At 48.4% G+C, this 8295-nt stretch overlaps 1 protein-coding gene across 1 annotated transcript in view; it reads right to left on the bottom strand.

The window, feature by feature from the left end:
- Nucleotides 1–6537, bottom strand: part of LOC138352296 (uncharacterized) — a 23441-nt gene extending 16904 nt beyond the window's left edge. Inside the window, exon 1 of the mRNA XM_069304669.1 lies at nt 6468–6537. The gene's annotated coding sequence lies outside the window, so the exon portion shown is untranslated. The remainder of the gene's footprint in view (nt 1–6467) is intronic.
- Between the last annotated feature and the right edge of the window lie 1758 nt (nt 6538–8295).

The following is an 8295-nucleotide window of genomic DNA, read 5'->3' as shown; positions in this document are numbered from 1 at the left end:
TGCTCCACGACAAACATCTGAATGCTCCACGACAAACACCAGAATGCTCCACGGCAAACATCTGAATGTTCCACGACAAACACCAGAATGTTCCACGACAAACACCAGAATGCTCCACGACAAACAGCTGAATGTTCCACGACAAACACTAGAATGCTCCACGACAAACATCTGAATGCTCCACGACAAACACCAGAATGCTCCACGGCAAACATCTGAATGTTCCACGACAAACACCAGAATGCTCCACTACAAACACCAGAATGTTCCACGACAAACACCAGAATGCTCCACGACAAACAGCTGAATGTTCCACGACAAACACTAGAATGCTCCACGACAAACATCTGAATGCTCCACGGCAAACAGCTGAATGTTCCACGGCAAACAGCTGAATGCTCCACGACAAACATCTGAATGCTCCACGACAAACATCTGAATGCTCCACGACAAACACCAGAATGCTCCACGACAAACAACTGAATGCTCCACGACAAACACCAGAATGCTCCACGACAAACACCAGAATGCTCCACGACAAACACCAGAATGCTCCACGACAAACAACTGAATGCTCCACGACAAGGAACCACATAGACTCCGATACCCTCAGTTTTATCTTTCTTCTGATAGACGTTTACTAATTCATTTCCAATTTGATTTGGGTAACTGGAAATGCATTATGTTTTACCCATTATGCTTGCAAGGAACTATATGGAATGACCAGGCCTGATTAAAGTAAAGTTTACCATTACCAAACACCCGAATAACCGAACACACACATAACCAAACACCCGAAGAACCGAACACACACATAACCAAACACCCGAAGAACAGAACACAATACAATCTTTATATAAACATGAAAGTAAGACCCATCACAAAAGTAGATGGGCTAATTCCCTGGAAACACAAACCGAAACTGTCTCTATTTTCCGCTTGTTACAACTTGTAATAAAGTTGTTACATCTTGGCTTAACGTGTTTATGACGTATTAGAACGTTGTTACAACTTGCTATATTGGTTGTTATAACTGGTTAGGAAATGTTAAAACTTGTTTGAACGTTGTACCAACGTCGCAGTTTCGGTGTGTGTTTGGCGGGTTGTTGGTGAAACTTATCCACCAACGCGGTGACTTCAAAACAGAAAAATAATGGAATCTAATTTTATAAACAATAATCAAGGTTTTAACGTTTCCTCAGAGCGGTGGTTATTACACTTGGTGAGTGATTACGTAACAAGATTATTATTATACCTAATGCATCCTCATTGCATTGTCTGCTTGTTATATCTATCATTATATGTACCAAAAAAGATAATGTATCTATCCACTCATTCTCTGCCCTTATCTCATTATTGAAGCTGTTACTTTCTCATGCCCTTGATGCACCCGCTCTCATTACTGTCCTCCCTCACACCCGCTCTCATTACTGTCCTCCCTCACACCCGCTCTCATTACTGTCCTCCCTCACACCCGCTCTCATTACTGTCCTCCCTCACACCCGCTCTCATTACTGCCCTCCCTCACACCCGCTCTCATTACTGCCCTCCCTCACACCCGCTCTCATTACTGCCCTCCCTCACACCCGCTCTCATTACTGTCCTCCCTCACACCCGCTCTCATTACTGCCCTCCCTCACACCCGCTCTCATTACTGTCCTCCCTCACACCTCTCTCATTACTGTCCTCCCTCACACCCGCTCTCATTACTGCCCTCCCTCACACCCGCTCTCATTACTGCCCTCCCTCACACCTCTCTCATTACTGTCCTCCCTCACCCCCCCCCTCTCATTACTGCTCTCCCTCACACCCCTCTCATTACCACCCTCCCTCACACCCCTCTCATTACCACCCTCCCTCACACCCCTCTCATTACCACCCTCCCTCACACCCCTCTCATTGCCGCCCTCCCTCACACCCCTCTCATTACCGCCCTCCCTCACACCCCTCTCATTACCGCCCTCCCTCACACCCCTCTCATTACCATCCTCCCTCACACCCCTCTCATTACCGCCCTCCCTCACACCCCTCTCATTACCGCCCTCCCTCACACCCCTCTCATTACCATCCTCCCTCACACCCCTCTCATTACCACCCTCTCTCACACCCCTCTCATTACCACCCTCCCTCACACCCCTCTCATTACCGCCCTCCCTCACACCCCTCTCATTACCATCCTCCCTCACACCCCTCTCAATACCACCCTCTCTCACACCCCTCTCATTACCGCCCTCCCTCACACCCCTCTCATTACCATCCTCCCTCACACCCCTCTCATTACCACCCTCCCTCACACCCCTCTCATTACCGCCCTCCCTCACACCTCTCTCATTACCATCCTCCCTCACACCCCTCTCATTACCACCCTCCCTCACACCCCTCTCATTACCACCCTCCCTCACACCCCTCTCAATACCACCCTCTCTCACACCCCTCTCATTACCGCCCTCCCTCACACCCCTCTCATTACCACCCTCCCTCACACCCCTCTCATTACCACCCTCCCTCACACCCCTCTCATTACCACCCTCCCTCACACCCCTCTCATTACCACCCTCCCTCACACCCCTCTCATTACCACCCTCCCTCACACCCCCTCACAGCATACTCGCCAGCACCACTAGGGGGTGCTAGTGTTCAACATATATACTTTAATTTATTGTCCCTTGTTCCCTACTCTCTTTCCTGCTGTGACTCACTTTGCTGCAGCATCTCTCACTTTGCTGCAGCATCTCTCACTTTGCTGCAGCATCTCTCACTTTGCTGCAGCATCTCTCACTTTCCTGCAGCATCTCTCACTTTCCTGCAGCATCTCTCACTTTCCTGCAGCATCTCTCACTTTCCTGCCTTGTCTCTCTGATTCCTAGTTATTGTAGACCTCTCAGTTCTGCTTCTAAAGGATTCTTAAGTCTAGTTTCTTCGGTGTAATAGTGTTTGTTTTGTGTGGGTCTGCCTCTGGAACAATAGAGGCACTCTGATGCATGTCCCTCTTGTGTGGACGAGGCTAGAGGCTGTGTGGAACACTTTGGGATAGGTGTGTGTATGTATACACCTGCACACAACACTAGGGTGTGTACACCTGCACACAACACTAGGGTGTGTACACCTGCACACAACACTAGGGTGTGTACACCTGCACACAACACTAGGGTGTGTACACCTGCACACAACACTAGGGTGTGTACACCTGCACACAACACTAGGGTGTGTACACCTGCACACAACACTAGGGTGTGTACACCTGCACACAACACTAGGGTGTGTACACCTGCACACAACACTAGGGTGTGTACACCTGCACACAACACTAGGGTGTGTACACCTGCACACAACACTAGGGTGTGTACACCTGCACACAACACTAGGGTGTGTACACCTGCACACAACACTAGGGTGTGTACACCTGCACACAACACTAGGGTGTGTACACCTGCACACAACACTAGGGTGTGTACACCTGCACACAACACTAGGGTGTGTACACCCATCTCTTCAAACCCCTAAGACTTGTTTCATCATTCTCCTCCTTATCCAACGTCTCGCTTATTATTATTCCGTCTTGCTCTTTCACTTTCCATTCTGGCGCCTTTCCTCCTCCCCTTTCTCCTCCTCCCTTCCACATAATCCCCCTCGTTCTCTACGCCTCCCCCCACCCCACATCCCTCCCTCTACCCTCCACTAGCAACAAACGACTTGGTGTAGCAGTTTGTCCTGTCCTTTGCACAAAATAATATTTCTAACTGGGAATTTCTGGTCGCGTTTCGTTTTATTTCATGTTTATTTTTTTTCTACTCCTATATGAGAATTACTCTCGTATCTTGGGAGGAAGTTGGGCAATTCTGACCACATGTTAGGATGTGGGAGAACACCATAGTGAACTGTACTTTTCTGAAATGGCGCATTGGAGCTGTTTGCTGGCAAATACTGGCATACTTCAGGGCGGTTAGAGCATGGGGGAAGGAGAGATGTGTATATCACACACTGCGTTAACTGTGTAGTTGGCAGGTGGTCGGAGGGCTGTTTATATACACTACCTGTGTGAGAGAGACGTCGAGGGGACAGAAGATGTCTCCACGTGTTGTCTTGTTTCATGGAGTCCTCTCGACGCCTTGCAAGAGCACCAAGCACGGAACAATATGTAAGGAATAATTTTATTTACTGCCACTATTTTGGGTGGGAGGCACGTCCAGGAGGGCACAGGGCATTTCTGGACACACGTTCCTGGCACGTTTGATGGTAATTGCGTACTCTTGTGACTGTCTTCCAGAGGAATTTGACTGGGCACGCGTACTGCTGTGCCGAGTCAGGGACGCGCCTAGCCCTAGGTCCTAGGGAGCCTAGCCCTAGGCCCTACGGACGCCTCGCCCTAGACCCTAGGGACGTCTCGCCCTAGGCCCTATGGAAGCCTAGCCCTAGGCCCTACGGACGCCTCGCCCTAGACCCTAGGGACGTCTCGCCCTAGGCCCTAGGGACGCCTCGCCCTAGGCCCTAAGTGCTCTAGCACCCTAGGCATCTGGGGCCAGGTTCTTTACAGCTTTGTATGAACTGTCATTAGTGGTAATTAACGAACCGTAATTCCTCGAGTAACATAACCGGTAACAGGGCAACGAGGGAGAAGCAATTCGTGTTAGATTCTAGTATTTTATCTTGTCTAAATATATCTACAACTTTTCCATCTAGATCATCATAACAACTCTCCCCCCTCATCACTCATTACTCATACAACCCCTCTCATCTTCCTCATCCTTCTAACGCCCTACAACCTCTTATCCTACGATCTCCCCTATCTAATCTCCAACATCCACCTCACCCCGTTTTCTCAACAACCTTCTTAGCCGCTAACAAGCACTTCACAACTCTCAACCACATATATTTCTACCAACAACACTGCCTCGCGCCTGATACAACTCACAACCTCCTTCACGACGAGGGAATAACAAGTGTCAAAATGGAACTGGAGCAATGGAAGATACACGAAGCCAGATGCTAGACACACGAGGCTGAGAGAACAATCAAAGCAACCATGTTAGAGGTTGTGAGGACGAAGCAGTAGAACAGGGCACCATGATGGAGAGAACAAGATTACTTATCATAAACAAGTTACAAGAACCAGTGATAAAGACACGTAAAGAAAGGTACAGATAGAAAGGTACATAAAGAAGCGTACAGACAGAAAGGTACATAAAGAAGCGTACAGTCAGAAAGGTACATAAAGAATCGTACAGACAGAAAGGTACAGAAGGAAAGCAAGGTACAGGCGTGACCGAATGGGGGATAATCTGGACGGTACAACAGGTTACACATGGCAAGAATGGCCGAGTGAACAGCGCTTCGGATTCGTAGTCCTGAGGATCCGGGTTCGATCCCCGGCGAAGGCGGAAACAAACAAGCAGAGTTTCTTTCACCCTGATGCCCCCTGTTCACCTAGCAGTAAATAGGTACCTGGGAGTTACACAGCTGCTATGGGCTGCTTCGTGAGGATGTGTAACAAAAAGGAGGCCTGGTCGAGGACCGAGCCGCGGGAGCGCTAAGCCCCGAAATCATCTCAAGAAAACCCTCAAGATAACCAACGTTCTCGGCATCACCATCACGTAACACCGTCGTGTTGGTGACTCCGTACAAAATGCAACTGTTTCGCCCAAAAAAAAACATACGAACCCAAACAACCCCCCTCCCCCCTTTACCTATTCACGCCGGTGTATAGAAAACGTGAATATTTCGGCGTTTTCATGTTCACAAATACATCGCATTTTTTAACGGACATATGAGGAGAGGTTACATGAGGGGAGACTACATGAGAATGGACTACATGAGGGGAGATTACAGAGGAAGCTATGCGGGTTGACTACAGGAAGGGAGGGTACAGGAAGGGAGACTACAGGAGGCTATGAGACTACAAGAGGAAAGACCACACGAGGGGACACTATACAACACTGGTCAGTAGACCGCAAGCCTCACTTCTGACGTATCCACCATTCAATCCTCTATGGCTCAAGTCATTGAATAACATTCCTTAACTCCATTTCCCCATTCCAGCTCCTATCCCAGCTCCTATCTTATTCCCTATCCCAAGACAACGCCTCAGAACTCCTCACCCACAGGTAGCCAACATAACCCCTCACGAAGTTATACCCTTCACAACCAATGGAATCAAGAGCCCATCGAATTACCCTCCCCCCACACCCATTCAACATCTCCCCCCCCCCTGTCCAACAACTCCCACAACGATCGTATCTGGCAAACAACCATCCATAACAATACCCAGCCATTTCCATGCCCCCAGAACAAAAACAGGATTAACGAGGCTTGATCACTACACCATGAAAGGCATCAGATGCTGGATAAATATGTATCTCCATTTGACGAGATTAAAAAGCACAATGCATGCATAAAAACACACACACACAAACACTTGTAAAAACACTGGTTGTTTTGTTGGTAAGACTGAGGGAAAACCGGTTTCTCACCTCCTCTCCGAGTTGAATGAACTCCGGGAGGCAGGGCGGGGGAAGTCTCCAAGGTCCGCAAGGAATAGTTTCGCGCCAATGAGTTCCCTAGCCGCAGTCAGTCTCCAAAATAACTCCTTTCTCCCCCCCCCCCCTCCAATCCCCCGTATGAATGACGCTTCAAAACTTGTAGTTCAAAACCGGTTCAATTCAACGGTTCAAAACCGTTGAATGACGGTTCAAAACTCGTAGCTCAAAACCGGTTCAGTTCAACGGTTCAAAACCGTTGAATGACGGTTCAAAACAAGCTTCGTAGATCAGTCGACGAAGCTTCAGCGTTCAAGCAAGCTCGGTGTCTTGCCTCAGCCCGTCCTCCAAACAAAGATCCAAAAGTGATTCCATGCACCCGCCAAACCCCCTGCTTATGAATGAAAAGCGGTTTACACACGACTCACAACTGCTAACGTTCGAACATATCCGGAACAAGTGCTTCACTGACGAGTTTTGTTCGAACCACTTCGCTATAAATGCTTCACCCTCGTACTACAAATGCAAATAATCGCCAACCGAACCTAAACACCTAACCTAACCTAACTTATGCCTATATATACACAATATGCTAATATATTATAATATTAATTTATATTTGAGAAAATTCTTGTTCTGAATGAACAGAATGTTAAAATTTATGAATGCGTCTGTGGGGGCGACCGCTGGATGTAATGGACTTGAGTCGAGGACGGGTTGCTTGCCTATTTGCAGTTTTAAATTAACATTCTGGTACCCAATTATTAGTGAAAGGAAAGAGGGCCCCAAAATATGTGGAATGGAACAGTATCCATTCGTCGTTCACTAACCTAGACTCACTTTCACTTGTTTGCCGGGCTGGGGCGCTCACAACAGGTGACCCGCGATTGCTCACAATCAGGCAACTTGCCAATCAGAGGCTAGCAGGTAATTATCAGGTCCTTTATCCTCAATCATGGCCACATGAACCCCAAGGACTCATTCTTAGAGTACAATGCCAACCTAACCTAACCAGACCTAACCCAACCCAATTCAGCCCAACCTAACCTAACCTAATAATTCACATAAGGAAAGTATCGCCCAGAACGCGCAGCCCTCTCAGTGATGCACGTTCTGCTCTAAATATCCAAAGTTTGCCCATTGTAGGTTCAAGACGCACGTGGTTCCTCCGCCGCCCGTAAAAGGGAGATTTTTTTGGGAGTATGAATGTGCTCTTTGAAAACATCAACCTTACGGGCTATTCATGCCCATGCCACCTCTAGGGTGGCCTAATCTTCTTCAATCAATCGAAGGGTCAGACGAATACGCAGAGTGTTTGGACTCAACAACAGGGGGGGAATAAAAGGGGTAACACCAGTGGTTGAGGGGGAATTGACAAAGTAGATATAGAAGCAATGGTCAAATTAAGACCCAACAGAACGAGAGGAGATGACTGGAGACACAGACGAGTCACGAGGGTGATACACAGACGAGTCACGAGGGTGATACACAGACGAGTCACGAGGGTGATAGACAGACGAGTCACGAGGGTGATACACAGACGAGTCACGAGGGTAATACACAGACGAGTCACGAGGGTGATACACAGACGAGTCACGAGGGTGATACACAGACGAGTCACGAGGGTGATACACAGACGAGTCACGAGGGTGATACACAGACGAGTCACGAGCGTGATACACAGACGAGTCACGAGGGTGATACACAGACGAGTCACGAGGGTGATACACAGACGAGTCACGAGCGTGATACACAGACGAGTCACGAGCGTGATACACAGACGAGTCACGAGCGTGATACACAGAATCGTAAATAGGTGCAA

This window comes from Procambarus clarkii, chromosome 53 (assembly GCF_040958095.1).
Source record: "Procambarus clarkii isolate CNS0578487 chromosome 53, FALCON_Pclarkii_2.0, whole genome shotgun sequence".
NCBI lineage: Eukaryota > Metazoa > Arthropoda > Malacostraca > Decapoda > Cambaridae > Procambarus > Procambarus clarkii.
The sequence above is the reverse complement of the archived record's forward strand: the minus strand, read 5'-3'. Positions and strand labels throughout refer to the sequence as shown.